The following is a 19,171-nucleotide window of genomic DNA, read 5'->3' as shown; positions in this document are numbered from 1 at the left end:
TTCAGAAAATTTTCAAATAAACGGGTGGCCCATGCGTAAGGTGGCCACCCCTTTTATATACGTGAAAGGCCGCGTGAGGAGGGCCGTTGGATTGCCCTGATGTGGGATCCAAGGCTCTCCACTCGAAAGGTGAAATGACGGCTAAGTTTAGGCTAGGCCATTTAATGTAGTTCTCGGAAGACGTACCGTCGCCAACCACGATGTTCCATGTATTCGGCGCCTGCGTGAAATGTGGAATATGAAGAGTTCATGGGGAAGCCTAAAATCCCCTACTGTGGCCCTACATGACGTCGTGTACCATGAGCAGGGGCTTGGGGGGCAAATGTACGCCCTGATTTTCCAACGGGCTATTAGCGAGTTGAGATACGGCCTAAATTATATCAGCCGCGTGGATCCCCCACGACCGGAGCTGTTGTCGTCAGGTCCTACCTCGTTAGCTCGGGGTATACAAAGGTTCGCCAAGATTACTTAAGGACCGAGTCAGGACTGTGAAGGCCACAGGTCGAGGAGGCATCCAGCTCGTGGTACGAGCTGGAGTTGGAGGCTATGACCTTTTATAAAGTCAACCACGCAAGGTAAACGTGCATATATCAGACATCACGTGTCTGATATACCCCTGACTTCTCGGACACGCAGTATGAACGTGCGTATTCAGGCACCCACGACTGGGTTGGGCCTTGCGGCCCATTATCCCCCTTACCTATTGATTAGACCACACTTCACATGTCAGGGTTTAGGAATTAATCATGAATGTCACAGAAGTGACATGATAAGTAAGAAGGTCACGGGATGACCCCCCTTACCAACTCCCAGGTGCCCTCTCCTATAAATATGGAAAGGCTGGGAGTTGCAAAGGGTTGGATGCTACTGTGTAAGGAAATACCCTGTAAAGAATATCAGGCATATAGCAATAATATTGGCTGGTGGAGTAGAAGGATTTTAACCTTCGAACCACCTAAAAAACGTGTTTGTGTCATCAGTCCATTAAAAGATCATTCATCAATTTCGGTTCATTATTAAGCACTAATCCCTTCCTCTTATTTTCTTAATTACCTGTTGGCGAAGAATCGCGTCAACAGGACTATATTACATGTGGGTTTCGATGATGACTATTATGCTTAACTCTTTGATGTCACATGGAATGTATTTTGAATCTTACTAACTATGTGCTTGACTTTTCTTACTTGTTATTAATGTTGTTATCTTTATCTTTTGATTACGTGTCTGTACGCCCTGGATTTCCCACGGGCTGATTAACAAGCCGAGCTACAGCCTAACAATGATTACCTCATGAACAACCCCAACATTGGAGCTTCTGTCTCGAGGTCGTACCTCCTTAGCTCGGGAAGACCCCAAGGGCTCGCCAAGATTGCCCAAGGCTGGGGGAAGGACTCTGAAGCCCGAAGGTCGAGTCAAGTATGCAGCTCGTGGTACGAGCTAGATAGGGAGGCTATGACCCTTTGTAAAGTCTACACACGCAATGTAAACATGCATATATCAGACATCACGTGTCTGATATCCCCCTGACTTCTCAGATACGCAGAAGGAACGTGCGTATTCAGACACCCACGACTGGGTTGGGCCGTGCAGCCCATTATCTCCTTACCTACTGATTTGACCACACTTATGTGTCAGGTTTAGGAATTAATCATGAATGTCACAGAGTTGATACGATAGATAAGAGGGTCACGGGATGACCTTCTTACCAACTCCCAGGTGCCTTCTCCTATAAATATGGAGACCCTGGGAGTAAATAGGGGTTGGACTCTCAATTGTAAAAAAGGCCCTGTAATTAAATACCCAATACAGAGCAATAATACTGACTAGTGGAGTAGAAGGATTTTAACCTTTGAACCACTTAAAAACCGTGTCTTGAGTCACATTTCCATTTGCTAAGATCATATATTTGTTTCAGTTCATTATTAGCACTAATCTCTTTCTCTTCTTATTTTAATTACCTGTTGACGAAGAACCGCGTCAACAATTTGGTGCTTTCATTGAGAGCAAGTTCGATTAGTGTTGTCGCAAACATCCGACTATGGTGACTACGCAGTCCAGGCATGGTAACGAGATAGAACAACATGATGGGCAGGAGGCTCATCATACTGCCATCCCTGGTGAACAAGTTCCTGAAGTCCAGCAGCGGCCAGGAAAACAGCCAGCGGGCCAAGATGATACTGGTAGTTTGATGCCCCGGCCACCTAATCCAAACCCATGTTATTATACTGCGGTGGAGATGGAGAACGCTCAGCTGAGGAGTCAGTTAGCAACAGTTAGTCAGCAAATCCAGGATATGCTGGCCCGACTACCCCCTCTCACAACTGGCGTTAACGCCGGAGAGAGGCAAGGTGAGGCTCCTAAGTCTCGCCGGGGTAACCGGTCCAGGCATAGCCGTTCGGATAGACTTCCAGCAGCCAACTCCACCCCTTCATCACACCGTCGAGAGGCAAACTTCGAGGAAATGCCTAGGGCCGGACAACAGCAATACAACCGTTCGATCAGGACGTCGACTCCTAGCTCCCAACCATCCTCAAGAACGCCCAGAGGAGCTCGAGGAAATTCCCGAAGGAGATCTGGGGAGGGCTCGCGACGTCAGCCCGTCCCCGACGACCGTCCTGCGCCTCGTCCAGATCGCCCGGCGCGGGACCAGCAGGTTGGCAGGGCCGAAAGGCCCCCACAAAACTTGATCCGTCTAGACAGAACTAGGATCGCCTCCCCAGTCAGGCATCCTCCTTCTCCAATCAGATATCCATCTCCTGCTTGACCCATCCGAGACATCCCAGCCTATGGGAGCAGTAGGAGAAACCCGCAATCAGCTGGACCTTCCCGGCGTAGCAGGGCGCCAGGGGAAAGCTCAGATCCTCACCACCAAAGGCGGACTCCAAGCCTATCAAGCAGGAGCCACTGGACCGGCAGTCGCCGGAGTGATCTCTCTGGGGGAGATCTGCGTCAGTGTTTAAGTTCGGCACAAAGTCACCAGACCACCCAGGGAGGCGACCTGCGAGATCGCCTCAACTCTCATAGAGGGGGCCGAGTAGGAGGAGATGGCCAGGCTCGCTCAAGGGTGGCTCTGTCCGAAGTACGTAATGGAGGGAATGTCCCAAATAACCTTTCTCAAGATAGGAGGGGCAATAACCCACCAAATATGTACAATGGATCCGGAGCTGTTGAACAACTTCGGAATAACCAAGGACATCAGGACCAAACCCTCGAGCGCCTGACTCAGATGGAGGAGCTGATGAGGAAGCTCCTGTCTGAAAAAGAAAAAGACGAATATGATTCAGGGGACGAGATGGAACTCTTCGCACCCAATATAGCAACGACAGCATACCCATCTGGTTTCTGTATGCCTCACTTGTCAAAATTCAATGGGGACGGAGACCCATCGGACCATTTAGGGATGTTCAACACCCTGATGATGGCCCATAACATTGGCCCCGAGCTGCGATGCTTAATCTTCCCTTCCACGCTGACCGGACCAACCAGGCAGTGGTTCAAGCAAAGTAAAAGACAGTCAATCAGTTCCTGGAAGACCTTCTCAGCTGACTTCAAAAGGGCATTCCGAGCCTCCCAGGCCGCCCGTGTCCAAGCCGACTCCCTAGCAAACGTGAGACAGCAGCCCGGTGAGACTCTGAAGGCCTACCTGAGCAGATTCGCGAACGTTGCTGCTCGGGCTAGAGACGCGGATGATAGCTACAAGCTCATGGCCGTGAGAACCGAAATCCTTGTCGGAGGAGACCTCTGGAAGGATATACAAAGGAAGGGAGTTAGGTCGGTTAACGAATTCCTTAACAGGGCCCAAGAATGGATAAACTTGGAGGAAGCCGAGGCCTCAACTGCGGGAACCAGCCAGGTTCCCGATCAGCCCGCTGGAGTTGGGACGGAGGTCGTGGCAGCGACCCAAAATGTCACACAGAACAACTAGCCCGGTGGAGGCAAAAGAAAGGGAAATGGCGAAAACAGTCAGCACGGCCAGAAGAAGAATAAGTCCGTAGACAAGTTTAAGCCCGTTTTCACGACGTATACCGAGCTCACCCAGTCCAGGGAGAGTATCTTCCTGGCCAACTCTACTCGAGTCCCCTGGAAGAGGCCGGAGCCATTGAAGCACCACAAGGGAAAAAGAGATACTTCCAAGTTTTGCCGTTTTCATAACGACATGGGCCACAATACCGACAATTGTAGGCATTTAAAAGATGAGATCGAGACTCTCATCTGAGCTGGCCCCTTGGCTCAATACTCACGGAACAGGGTTACGGCGAGTCGACCTGCTCCAGAAGCCCCAGCCAGTTATCCCGGGTCTCGGGTAGATCAGGATGTCCCTCCTCCCATGGTCGGAGGAGAGATATCCACCATCTCTGGAGGTCTGCACATGGCTGGCACGAGCAGAGGTTCCCAAAAGAGATACGTGAACGAACTAAAGGCTCATAACGGAGTGGAGTTTGTCCCGGAACAACGTCAGTCAAAGCAGCAGCGATTGGAGAGGCAACCAATCATTTTTACGGAGGAAGATGCAGACCATGTCCAGTTCTCTCACAATGATCCCTTGGTTGTAGCAGTTCAGCTCGCCAACCGGAGAGTGAGGAGGGTACTGATAGACAACGGAAGTTCGGTGAACCTGCTATTCCGATCCACCTTAGAGAAGATGGGCTTGACTGTCGCCGAGCTTAAGGCAACCTCCATGATGTTGTATGGTTTTTCGGGAGAAGGATCAGCAGCGATAGGGACGATCAAGCTGGTAATCACCCTAGGTGAAGGACCTCGGACAGTCTCCAAACTACTTGAGTTCGTGGTTATTGACTGCTCTGCTGCCTACAACGCCATTTTGGACCGACCTACGCTCATAGCCTTCGAGGCCGTCACGTCCATTCGACACCTCGTAATGAAGTTCCCTACTTCAACAGGAATTTGCACTATCCAGAGCGATCAGCTCGCTGCCAGGGAATGCTACAGCATTTCCATGAAGGGAAAATCTAAACCTGGGCAGCTGGCAATGGCCATTCAAGGCGAATAGGAATTTCAGGAACCCTTAGGGGATCCTGAGATTGAAAAACCTCAAAGCGCCGAGGGGGAAAATGTCGTCTTAAATGAGGATATTGACCCCCGAATAGGCGAGGACAGATCCGAGCTCCAGGCTATTGAGGAGCTCAAGGAGGTGAACATTGACTCAAGGAGGTGAACATTGATCCGCAGAATCCGTCGCGGATGGTCAAGCTCGGGAAAAACCTCTGCGGCAAGAGGAAGGCGGAGCTGACTACGTTTTTGCGGGATAACTTAGACGTATTCGCATGGTCGCACGAGGACATGGTGGGGATTAGCCCGAGTGTTATCATGCACACACTTCATTTGAATAAAAGCATTCCTGCCAATTCTCAGAAGCAAAGACGTTTAGGAACAACCCGGGCTGAAGCCCTAGAAGAAGAAGTAGCCCGGCTCAAAAAATGTGGCTTTATTCGAGAAGCCATGTTTCTAGTCTGGGTCGCAAACCCCGTGCTAGTTCCAAAGCCTAACGGGAAATGGCGGACCTGCATCGATTTCTCCGACCTGAATAAAGCCTGCCCCAAGGATTGTTTTCCATTGCCAAGGATTGACCAGTTGGTGGATGCCACGGAAAGGCACGAGCTCATGTCCTTTATGGACGCGTACTCAGGCTACAATCAGATCGCGATAAATCCGGCGGACCAGGAACACACCAGCTTCATGACCCCGACTAATGTCTACTACTACAAGGTCATGCCGTTCGGTCTGAAGAATGTCGGAGCTACCTACCAAAGGCTAGTAAATAGAATGTTCGCGGACCAGATCGGAAAAAACATGGAAGTGTACGTTGATGACATGCTAGTCAAGTCAAAGACTGCCGATAACCATGTTTCCGACCTGGAAGAATGTTTTAAGATACTACGGGAATATGGCATAAGGCTTAATCCACAGAAATGCACTTTTGGAGTCGCGTCAGGGAAATTCTTGGGGTTCATAGTCAATACACGAGGAATCGAGGAAAACCCCGACAAGATCAGATCATTGCTCGAGCTTCCTTCGCCCAGGTCACGGAAAGATGTCCAAGGTCTGACAGGAAGAGTGGCAGCCCTCAACCGATTTATTTCCAAGTCCACCGATAAGTGTTTGCCCTTCTATAACCTGCTCTGAGGAAACAAGAAATTTGAATGGATAGTGGAATGCGAAAGCGCATTCCTCGACTTGAAGGCACATCTGGCTGAGCTGCCCGTGCTATCCAAACCCAAGGCAGGAGAGCCTCTTTTTCTCTACCTGGCTGTCACTGAGGATGCAGCTAGTGCCGTGCTGGTACAAGAAGAGGATCAAGCTCAGAAGCCAGTCTACTACATCAGTAAGAGACTTCTCGGGGCGGAATCCCGATACCCACCAATGGAAAAATTGGCGTTCTGCCTTATCATGGCCTAGAGAAAGCTCAGGTCATACTTCCAGTCCCACTCAATACACGTCATGACCGATCAGCCTCTAAGGCAGGTTTTGCAAAAACCTGAAGCATCGGGACATTTGTTAAAATGGGCAGTCGAACTCAGTCAGTTCGAGATTTTATACACACCGCGAACTGCTATAAAAAGTCAGGCACTGGCCGATTTTGTGGCAGAGTGCACGGGATTCTAGGAGGATCCAGCAGAGGACTCACCCCGGGCCACCTCGCCCCAATTGTTGTGGAGGATCTTTGTGGACGGTTCATCAAACGAAAGCGGCTCCGGGGCCGGAATCATTTTGATATCCCCCGAGGGACATAGATTCCACTCGGCTTTGAGATTCGGATTCAAAGCCTCCAATAACGAGGCCGAATACGAACCTTTGCTGGCAGGACTGAGGATAGCCCAGGAGTTGAAGGCGAGCTCCGTCCAGTGCTTCAGTGACTCCCAGCTCGTGGTAAACCAGGTTCTGGGCGAATATCAAGCACGAGGACCCAAGATGGCCGCCTATCTGGCAAAGGTGAAATCTGAGCTGTCCGCATTTGAGCGAGGATCGATCGAACAGATACCTCGGGAATAGAACGCTAATGCAGATGCTCTTGCCAAGCTCGCCACCTCCGGAGAGACGGAGACCTTGGGGTTGGTACCAGTAGAATTCTTGGAAAAACCAAGTATAGAAGGAGCCAGGACGGAGGTCGAGATGATCGACGCCAGGCCGACCTGGATAACCCCCATCCTTGAATATCTCGTCGAGGGCAAACTTCCTGAAGGACGTAACGATGCATGGCGAGTCCTATATCAAGCTCCTAGATATACGATAGTTGATGGTGTGTTGTACCGACGTGGGCACTCCCTACCTCTCCTCCGGTGCGTTCTTCCAGGTTAAGCAAAGGCCATCCTGCAGGAAGTGCACGAAGGATTTTGCGGAGACCACACTGGGGGGCAGAGCTTGGCCTTAAAGGTTCTCAGGCAAGGGTATTACTGGCCAACTCTGTCCAAAGACTCGATCTCATACGTGAAGAAGTGCGACAAGTGCCAGCGATTCGCTGTAGTTGCCCGAGCTCCTCCAGTCGAGCTGAGGATGATCTCGTCCCCATGGCCATTTTCCGTTTGGGGGATAGACTTGGTTGGCGCCCTCCCCACTGGAAAAGGTGGGGTCCGTTACGCCGTGGTAGCCATCGACTACTTTACTAAGTGGGCTGAGGCAGAGTCGTTGGCAACGATAACGTCCAAAAAGGTGCTTGACTTCGTGGTTAAAAGCATCATCTGTCGATTCGGCCTACCCAAGAAAATCGTCTCCGATAACGGCACTCAGTTCGACAGCGACCTGTTCACCGAGTTTTGTGAAAGGCATGGAATTATAAAAAGTTTTTCCTCCGTGGCCTATCCTCAGGCTAATGGCCAGGTTGAAGCTGTCAACAAGACCCTAAAGGCGAGCCTCAAGAAGAGATTAGATGAAGCGAAGGGGGTCTGGCCAGAACAGCTCCCCCAGGTCCTATGGGCTTACCGGACTTTGCATCGGACTCCTACGGGTCATACTCCCTTTTCCCTAACCTTTGGGAGTGAGGCAGTCCTCCCCGTGGAAATTAAGGTTCTTTCGCATAGAGTCCAGTCTTACGACCAAGATCAAAACCACGAGCTCCTGCGCCATTCCCTCGATCTATTTGATGAAAAGTGAGAGGATTCGCAACTCCAGCTCACCCATTATCAGCAGAAAATCACTCGCTACTTCAACACCAAGGTCAAAAAACGCGCCTTTAGCGTGGGCGACTTGGTCCTAAGGAGAGTTTTCCTCGCCGGTAAAGATCCTAAAGATGGAGTTTTGGGACCAAGCTAGGAAGGACCATACCAGGTCATCGAAGTCATCAAGGAGGGAACTTATAAGCTAGCTCGACTTGATGGAGGGGCGGTCCCGCGAACTTGGAATGCCATCCACTTAAAGAAATATTATCAATGATTCACTTGTAAGGCTTGGAAGGCCACTTTTTATGTATTAATGAAAATCAACTTTTTATGCATATTTGCAAGTGTAATATAAAGTAACCACGAAAGACCCTTTCCCAGTTACTTGGGGGGCATATGGTACCTGGATATAACCAGATCTCCTTAACGACTTAGAAGTTGATTCATATCGATTGACCGTTGTTTTCTTGAAAACGCGAGATATTGATAAGGGTTAACGATAACTAAGTCCTATCCTGGTTTTAACGGGTCATAAAACTTAGAAGTTGATTTAAATCTATTGATCGTTGTTCTTCTTAAAGAGCTCGAGATATGGATAAAAGTTAACGCGAACTAAGTTTTCAAATTAAGTTCCTGGTTTTAACCGGGTCATAAAACTTAGAAGTTGATTTAAATCTATTGATCATTGTTCTCCTTAAAGAGCTCGAGATATGGATAAAAGTTAACGCGAACTAAGTTTTCAAATTAAGTTCCTGGTTTTAACCGAGTCATAAAACTTAGAAGTTGATTTAAATCTATTGATCGTTGTTCTCCTTAAAGAGCTCGAGATATGGATAAAAGTTAACGCGAACTAAGTTTTCAAATTAAGTTCCTGGTTTTAACTGGGTCATAAAACTTAGAAGTTGATTTAAATCTATTGATCGATGTTCTTCTTAAAGAGCTCGAGATGTGGATAAAAGTTAACGCGAACTAAGTTTTCAAATTAAGTTCCTGGTTTTAACCGAGTCATAAAACTTAGAAGTTGATTTAAATCTATTGATCATTCTTCTTCTTAAAGAGGTCGAGATATGGATAAAGATCATCATAAACTAAGTTTTTCAAAAGATTGTAACCAAAATACGTAAAGGCAAAAAAGAGAAGATCAATTAAAAGCGTTAAAGCAAATTGTCTCGAGGTGAAAGCACCTCATGCAAAGGTTACATAAAAAAAAAAGGAAAGAGTATTATATTGGGGGGGCACAAGAAAAGAAACGCCCTAAGCTCCGCCAGGTGGTCCCTTGGAGGCCGCCGTCTCGCCTTGCTCAGCTGCGCCAGAACCATCCCCGGTCTCCGAGGGCGCCTCTTTATCAAGGCGAGCTTGGAACTTCACCAGCATGCGCGCCCAGAGACTCGCCGACATGAAAGAAAAGTCTGCGTCTGGATTGTAGACCCAGCAATGGTAGAACAGATCTTCCATGGACTTTTCTGAAGTTGTCCGCTCGGCCTCCAGGGCATCCTGTGCAGCCTGGACCTCAGTCTTCGCAGCGTCTAGGTCCGTCTTTGAGGTGGCAAGGGAGGACTCGAGCACTTGGATCTTGACCTGAGAGGCTGCCAAGGCATCCTTGGTCGCTTGCAGGGTATTCTGATGCTCGTCCCTCATGTCCCCAAGCTGAGTTTTGGTCCTGACGATGCTCCGGTGAAGGGCGACAACGCTCTGCAAAGATGGAAAGACAATTGCCTTAGGAAAAAGCAGGGCAAAGAATAACAAAGTAAAAAAAAAAAAAACCCACAAAAGTTAAGGTTGGCTTACCGTCATGGCCATGCCTAGTGAAGACTCCAGCACGCCCACCGGGCTCATTGTCTCGATGGCCTGGAGCTCCTTCTCGGCGAACTTGTATATATGGCTGACGGCATAGTACGCCGACTCATACACCGTTCCCCGAAAGGCCTCGGGGATCTTCTCCAGGTCCTGGGGATTGACTGGTATGCACACATCGGAGGATACGATGGCCGAAGTCCCGACCTCCGTTTCTGCGTCCCGGGCGGCGAGTGGGGCTCGCGGAGCCGGTGGAGGCATATTGCTTCCCCCTGCAGCAAGAGGAACCGCTCCCGCAACTTGTGAAGCTAGGGCTTGATCCTTCTCCTTTGCAGGAGACTTGGTGGGGGTCCCGGCGGCGTTCTTGGACGTCCGGACCTTTTCATTCTTGGCCCAGCTGAGGGGTTCCCCCCGAAGACCGCACCTCGCAAGCTCTCGTCGGGCTGAGACATCTCGTCTGTCAAAACAAAAGCTTGGTTAGTAAGAGTTAGCAACCATACAGATACCCTAACCTAAAAGGGCTTTCACCCTCCGTATCCACAAAACCCAGTAAACCCTTGCATGCGGCTACAGTAAAATTTTTACCTAAGCTATAGTGACATATATTTTCAAAACGCACATGGTCAGGAAACTTACAGTGTTTGGCTGGAAGGTGGGTGAAGGTGTCGCCTTGGTGAAAGCTGCGTCGGTGTGTTGGCTTCCAAAGCTTTGAAGAAATCCGTGCGTCTGAGCTTCTTGAACGCTGAAAGTAGCAGCCACAGAGAAGAGGGTTTGTTCTTCTGAAATGAAGAGAGAAGGAGGAGAGAAGTTTGGAAAAATTTCGAATGAAAGGGTGGCCCATGCGTAGGGTGGCCACCCCCTTTATATACGTGAAGGATCACGTGTAGATGGCCGTTGGATGACCCTAGTGAGGGATCCAAGGCCCTCCACTCAAAATACGAAACGACGGCTGGGCATAGGTTAAGCCATTAAATGCGGTTCTCGTAAGACGTACCGTCACCAACCACGATGTTCCACGTATCAGGCGCCTACGTAAGAGGTGGAATGTGAAGAGTTCATGGGGAAGCCTAAAAGCCCCTACTGTGGTCCAATACGACGTGGCGTACCACGAGCAGGAGCTTGGGGGGCAGATGTACGCCCTGGATTTCCCACGGGCTGATTAACAAGCCGAGTTGTGGCCTAACCATGATTACCTCATGAACAACCCCAACACCGGAGCTTCTGTCTCGAGGTCGTACCTCCTTAGCTCGGGAAGACCCCAAGGGCTCGCCAAGATTGCCCAAGGTTGGGGGAAGGACTCTGAAGTCCGGAGGTCGAGTCAAGTATGCAGCTCGTGGTACGAGCTAGATAGGGAGGCTATGACCCTTTGTAAAGTCTACACACGCAAGGTAAACGTGCATATATCAGACATCATGTGTCTGATATCCCCCTGACTTCTCGGACACGCAGCAGGAACGTGCGTATTTAGACACCCACGACTGGGTTGGGCCGTGCAGCCCATTATCTCCTTACCTACTAATTTGACCACACTTATGTGTCAGGTTTAGGAATTAATCATGAATATCACAGAGTTGATACGATAGGTAAGAGGGTCACGGGATGACCTTCTTACCAACTCCCAGGTGCCTTCTCCTATAAATATGGAGACCCTGGGAGTAAATAGGGGTTGGACTCTCAATTGTAAAAAAGGCCCTGTAATTAAATACCCAGTATAGAGCAATAATACTGACTAGTGGAGTAGAAGGATTTTAACCTTTGAACCACTTAAAAACTGTGTCTTGAGTCACCTTTCCATTTGCTAAGATCATATATCTGTTTCGGTTCGTTATTAGCACTAATCTCTTTCTCTTCTTCTTTTAATTACCTGTTGGCGAAGAACCGCGTCAACAGTGTCTATCTATAATTCTTATGAAATATGTGGCTTTGTGGGTATTGTAGAGACTTACTTGAGTAACTTGTTGAGGCGAAATCCTAGATCTTTGTTATGTGGATATGATAGATGCATTTTCTTTGGACAATTTGAGCCAAAAAAACTAACCAATAAATACATTTTCCCTTTGTTTCCTTTTTCAGCCTAATATTGACATCTTATTTTTTGCTATTTAAACCCATCTTGAGCTTGTGATTTTCATATTTAAACTTGATTAAATTTTATCCTTTTACCCTCTTTTGCACCGTAATTGTATGATTGAATTGTATTGATTTATGAATTGTGTTATAAAGTGGAGAATGAGGTATGTTATGACGGTGTTATTTGAGATGGTATGATGTGTTTTAAATGAGAAAAGTGAGTTACACTCCAATTATGCTACATTGAAAAGTTTCTTATCAATGAAAAAAAAATTAGTAGAGAAAAAAGTATAAAAAAATTAAAAGTGAAAAAAAAAGACAATGAAGAAAAGAAACAAATTTGGGGGAGTTGTAACTCATTGGTGCAAAATAGAAGCATGGAATGAAAAGATGAAGAAAATTTTTGGAAAACAGAAAGTTTTATAGTGTAAAGTTAGTTGTTTTGTAAGTTTATGGTGTGAAAGTAAGCCTGAATATTTCATTCTTATCCACCATTGACTCGAGCCTAATGTTATAAGCCGAAAAAAATACTCTTGATTTACATGATATTTGATTTACATTAGTGGAGATAAGTTGAACAAGTAAGCTTATGCTTGCTTTGATTGTTTGATCTATTCATTATTTTTTCTCGAAACACATGAGCTACATACTTGTTTGAGATTATTAGAGATGATTTGCACACGATGAGATGATGATATTAACAATTGAGTATTGATTTGTTGAAATTCTAGTCATTTGCTTTGATTCACATATTGGGTGATTGAAAAGGAGTTTGGTACGTTGAGATAATATGTTCTTGGTCTATATTCACACTCTCAGTTTTGGTTAGTTAAGTTATTTTTTTTTTAGGTTTTTGAGATAAAATTTATTGATGGTGCTCTTGAAGAATTCACAAATCATTGTGTTAGGTACATAAGTCTTTCTTTCTTGAGGACAAGCAACCATTCAAGTTTGGGAGTGTGATGAGTGCATATTTTATGCACTCATTTATGTCTCTTTTATCTTGATTTGGTGTGCTTACTTCATGTTTTTATGTGGATTTGATGTGTTATGTTAAAGTGTGTAGGAATACGCTTAGTTGATAATTTTGTGGCCAACTAAGAACTTCAAGCCAAATTTTGACCATTATTCATTCATCTTTTGGAAAACCTCTTAGAAATAGAAGTTTTAGATCTATTTCACATATTTCAATAGCTTTTTGAATCGTAGCATTTGGAGTTCAAATGAAAAAAGTTATGTATGTTTTACTAAGCAATGTCGAGTCAGTAGGAAAAAACGGGAATCAGACGATGCATCGCCTGATAAGTTGTGATGCATCACCACCTACGCCACAAAAGTCATGATTTTTGTATTTCGCCCAAATTCAAACATCGGTCGATCAAGGATGGTTATAGAAGCTAGGGCACGCCCAAAAGACTTATAAAAGGAAAGAGAAACACAATTTGAAGGGGAAAAGCACATTGGAGGCAACTAGAGAGAAAGATTCAAGAGTTTTTCATCATTCTTCTTCATCTTTTTGTCTTTCTTAGAGTATTAACAATATTTTGAGATTATGAACCATATTAAGAGTGGCTAGTTTTCTCGTTTGTCAGGGTGTAGATGGATCTATTGATATGATTCTATTTCTATGATTTAATGCAAAGTTTAATTTAGTCATGTTGACATCGTTTTTCGTCAATTTAAATATGAAGAGCACTAAACAAAAATATAGAAAAAGTAGAGGGATTCAGAGGCTTTTTACGTGCTTCAGCAGTTAAAATCTATCTAGTCCATGAGTCACTATTATTCTCACTACTCTCTCAAAGCTTTGAAGGAAAGAAATTTGGCAGAGTATTCTCTAGTACAATTTTGTGCGTCCCTACAAATGAATTACTCCAGGCAATTTATAGACCTGGTTATGAGAATATCTTCCTCTAATTCAGGGAAGTTACAATCAATCAAATAAATTTGAAATAAATATAATAAATGTGTTAATTACATAATATCCCATGACAATAGGGATTTAATATATGATAATAACGAATCCCTATTAAATAGGGATTTCCTAACAGTCTTTCAGCGTGCAAAGCGCGTCATTGAGCTCGATCATTGTGCTGACGCGCTTTCAAGATTGACTTGGCTTCGAACTTATCGTTCCAATTATAGCCTCCTCCTCATCCAGTGATTCGACCGAACTCATTCCTCAGAGAAGGCTGGTGTCTTCAATCCTACAACTCAGGCTCGAACAATGCGACTCGTGCTCAAGTGCTAATAATGGATTTAGAACCACTTGACAATTTGTATAAGTGTACTGCTAAACTTGTAGATACAAGTATGCTGCCAATACTTGTTACTTTCGAGCCCACTCTTTTCGAGCCTACATTTCGAGGCTATTTATTTTTCTCTAAATTTGGGTGTAACATTTTTCCCCCTCAAAAGTGTTGCTTCGAATCCTATGAGAATGAAACTTTTAAACTTCACTTCCAGAAAACGTGCCCACCTACCACACGCAAGTGCGGACACATGTCACTGGGGGATTGCTTATCATGAGTACTTGAGTACCTTTTACCTGAGCACGCCCTTTCCTATTACCTTTTTGCCGCCAACTTTTTGGAGTCAAATGTGGTCCCTTGGATCACCTTTTTGCTCAAATCAAGGGCTCAAGTTCGCTTGTCGTTTACAATTCCTCTTGCCTATATATATACTCTTTCTTCTTCCCTACTTTATTCACCTTTGCATTCTTAGCTTTCAGAATAAGAAACACGAACCAGAAACCTCTTCGCATGCTCACCAAACCAGAGAAGCTAAGTGCTCTTACTAGCTTCAACTCCATGGGATCGTTCCTGCTACCCGTTCTCCAGTCGATGATTTCTTCATACCCATAGTCCACATTGTGTAAGTTCTCTGATCTTCATATACATATTTTTTTTATGTGTTTCCCCTGTGCGCAAGAACGTTTTTCTGGTTTCGACCATATTCTTGAAATCTATTTTGCACTAGATATTTTTTGACTATATAGGCTTGTTATGGATCAGAAACGTGTGTTTAGGCAGAAAATTTCAATGAAATGGATAAAAATGGAACCGTTTTAGGAAATGGGGTATTAGGTTATAGGTTTCGTGTAGCTTAAGAAAAAAGGTTCTGGATTAGGGTTTTAATACACCTATCCCGATAATATCTCCTTTTTGGGGTAACTGCCCAATTTTTCCTAGAAATTCGGGATACTCTTAAACTGACGGTAACTGCCCCACTCTCGCATGGGTACACTCTCGATGCCCCAAACTTTATAATGGTTCGGTGTTGGCATTTGGGCTAATCTCACCATTTCTAGCCTTCAGGCTCAATTAAGTCTATCTCGTTATCTCGAGCTTGCAAACTCCAGTTATCAAGATTTTAATCTTTTCCACTTCCTTTTTTTATAATGGGTCCTCACCTTTTTCTTTCTTGTTAGATGTCGCAGTCTTCAGAGAATCGGTGGGGGCCCGAGCTTGCCATCCCTTACCACCCACCATCTCCTCGACCTGAATTAGCATTCATGCGAAACCAATGGCTAATCCGCGAGCACAAGGAACGACTCGAACAAGTATTGGCAACATATTGTATCTACAAGTGTTAGTAGTACACTTATACAAATTTTCAAGTGGTTCTAAATCTGTTATTAGCACTTGAGCATGAGTCGCATTGTTCAAGCCTGAGTTGTAGTCTCGAAGACACTGAGTTTGGTCGAATCATTGGATGAGGAGGAGGCTCTAACTGGAACGATAGGCTCAAAGGCAGGTCAATCTCGAAAGCGAGTCACCGCAACGATCGAGCTCAGTGACGCGCTTTGCACGCTGAAAGATTGTTAGGAAATCCTTATTTAATAGAGTTCGTTATTATCATATATTAAATCCCTATTGTCATGGGATATTATGTAATTAACACATTTATTATATTTATTTCAAATTTATTTGATTGATTGTAACTTCCCTGAATTAGAGGAAGATATTCTCATAACCAGGTCTATAAATAGCCTGGAGTACTAGAGAATACTCTGCCAAATTTCTTTCCTTCAAAGCTTTGAGAGAGTAGTGAGAATAATAGTGACTCATGGACTAGGAAAATTTTAACTACTGAAGCCCGTAAAAAGTCTCTGAATCCTTCTACTTTTTCTATATTTTTGTTCAGTGCTCTTCATATTTAAGTTGGCAAAAAACGGCGTCAACAAGTCCAATATTGTTATTGTGTTCTACTTTGAATCATTGATGTTGTAATTGTGATTTATATATTGTTTTGCAGTATATTATTATAATTAGGGCTATATTTAGATTGTGAGAATTATTACTCGAGAGGGGAACATTTAAACAATCCGGCAACAGGTAGAACAACTTAGGTTATGTGAGGTCGAGAGATAAGCATGGATCTAGGTAGTCTAAATAGTTCTAGATTGTGAAATCAAGAGATGGAATATTGAGAATTGTTTCTAGAGTGGAACTTAATGAAGGTAGGGATAAATGGTCGTATAGAGACATAGGCTGGGTATCACTTACACATTCTTTATGCGACACTCGAGATAGGGTATAAAGATAAAATAATATTCTAGGTTCTTGAGAATATTGGATTGAATTAGGCACATTAATGAATGAGATTGGAATTATAGAAGAGTGACATTGAAACATTAATAATTTTCAATATAATGTGTTTTTCCAAACTAAATTTAATTTACTTTTTGTAATTTATATTTTCTTTTCTTTCTATTTTATTCCAATATGCTAAATTGATTGCTTAGATAAAATTAGGAATTATTATTCACTGTATTTAGTTTATTTAATTAAATTTTAATCATTGTGGGATGATATCGATCTCTTGACTACTTTATTACTTGTTTGACTTGTGCACTTGGAAGCATATCTATTTATTTTTCAACTTGTGCACTTGCAAGCATATCTATTATATCAAGCTGCACATTAGCCTCATCTTGATATAATTAGGATTTTACAAAGAGATGGTAACCTCAATATTATCCACATAGAAAGTGAGGAAACCTTAATAACACAAAAGCGTTGAATATCATCAAATAAATGAATTTAGAGAAATATGAAGACATTTGGACCCCAAAAGTTTCTCCTAGAGTGACATTGTGAATTGGATCATTGTTTCCCTCGACCACGAATTCCTTTGTATTATTCTTTTCTTTTTTTTTCTTAAGGAAGAAGGAAATTAGACTAACAAAAATAGAGTAAACGTTGTGACCATATGGGGTTGCACCTCCCACAAACTCAAACAACCAAAAATATTACACTTAATCGTCCACTACAAGAAAATAAGTCTACTGCGGCGACCTCTATTGCGACGATATCAATGTCGTCACACAAAACCATCTAAAAAGACAAACGAATAATATTTTTATTCATATATAATTTTTATTTTATTCATGACCTATGTAGTTGCTATGAAGCTCCAAATTTTGGCAGTTTACTTTGGCGGTAAAGTGATTTTACCCTCCAAATAAGATCCCAAAACTTTTGGCGATTCATCTTGGCGCCAAAGTGATTTCACACTAAAAATCCATGTTGTCGCAATAGGGTGTCGAATAATGAATTTTTTCCATTAATTAATAATTTGTTAAAAAAATATATGAATTAAAGAAACGTCGTCGTTTTTGCTTCTATTGCGACGACATGTTGACCCTAGAAAGATGGCATATTGTCGTTGTAGGGTCTGTGTATAAATAAAAAATCTCGAACTTTTCTTCCCCATCCTCATTTTCACATAAACCCTTCGCTGACCTCTCATGTTTCTTTGCATCTCTCTCAGTTTTCTTAGCCTAGGAAGGTTTTTGGTGAGTTTTTTTAAGTGTTTTATGAGTTAGATTTCCCCTTTTACCATCTCTAATGCCTATTACTAAGTTTTATGCCATTTTTTTGTGTTTTGTTTTTCTCTTTTGGTGATTTTCCACCCAGCACATAATCTTCATTGAAGGAGATTGAAGTTGTCTCTCCAAAGAAGCTTGGCATTGGTAAATTTTTATACTTAATTTGTGAAAATAGAAACCCTAAAAAGAGATTTTAGGGTTTGGAAATTAGATTATTTATGGTGATTGTGTTTATGGTAATCATAGGATTTATGGTGTTTATAGTGACATTTTTTTGGCAGGGGATATTTTAGGAGGATTGACTCTTGATTGTGGGCTTGGAAAGCTCTTGGAGATTAGTTTAATTTTTTTCCATATAGTTCATCTTATTAATTTTTAGAAATGTATATATGTCAATGTGATTTGGTAAATATATTATATGACTGTGATTATTTTATTTTTTTAGTGTATTTTGGAAAATCTATTAGTCATAAATGAAAATAATATGATTCCATAAAATTTAGCTTATTTGATTTTTGTGAAAATTATGTTTATTCAGGTATTATTTTTTTGAGTGTTATTTGCAGGTTTGAAATTTCGGGGTACATTAGAATACAGTTGTTATACTGCTAAAATTTTGGTATATTTAGAAAAATTAAAACTATATAACATTTTTTTAATTAAATCATTTTAGAATTAATTAAATTGTAATCCTTAAAATTAGTGTAAAGGAAATTTGTAATTAAAATTTTAAAAAGTTAATAATTAATTTTAAAATTAAGTTAATTTTAATTTTTAAATTTAGTGGTAATTATATTAATATTTTGTTTAAGTAATAATTCAATATTTTTAACATGATAAAAGGAAAAAAAAATGTATGAATTAATAATAAAAATCAATGAAACATTATAAAATAATGCATTGTAATTAGGTTAATTAAATTGTATTGTATTATTTTTTATATTAGGATGTATTGTGGTAAGGTTGAGGGTTAGGACGGGGACGAGGATGAGGATGAGGTTGGGGTTGGGGTTGGATTCGGGGACAATGTCGGGGATGGGGACATGTTTGGGGATGGGGTTGGGGAAGGGGAAGGGGAGGGAATGGGGTCGGGGAATGGGAGAAGACGGGGTCGGGGACTTGGAAGGGGTCGGGGACGAGGTCGGTGTCGGTGATGGGGTCAGGATAAATAATCATTAATGGTGAATTAATAAATTTATAATTAAATATTTTTAACATAATAAAATTTTATAAGATACTCATTATTTTTTTCATAATACTTTAAAAAGAATTGGTTGTTTATTTTTATTTGGTGATAAAGAATTATTACTAAATATATGTAGGATATATTATGAAATTCTGTATTTTAATGTTTACCAAG

This window comes from Humulus lupulus, chromosome X (genome assembly GCF_963169125.1).
Source record: "Humulus lupulus chromosome X, drHumLupu1.1, whole genome shotgun sequence".
Taxonomy (NCBI): domain Eukaryota; kingdom Viridiplantae; phylum Streptophyta; class Magnoliopsida; order Rosales; family Cannabaceae; genus Humulus; species Humulus lupulus.
The sequence above is the reverse complement of the archived record's forward strand: the minus strand, read 5'-3'. Positions refer to the sequence as shown.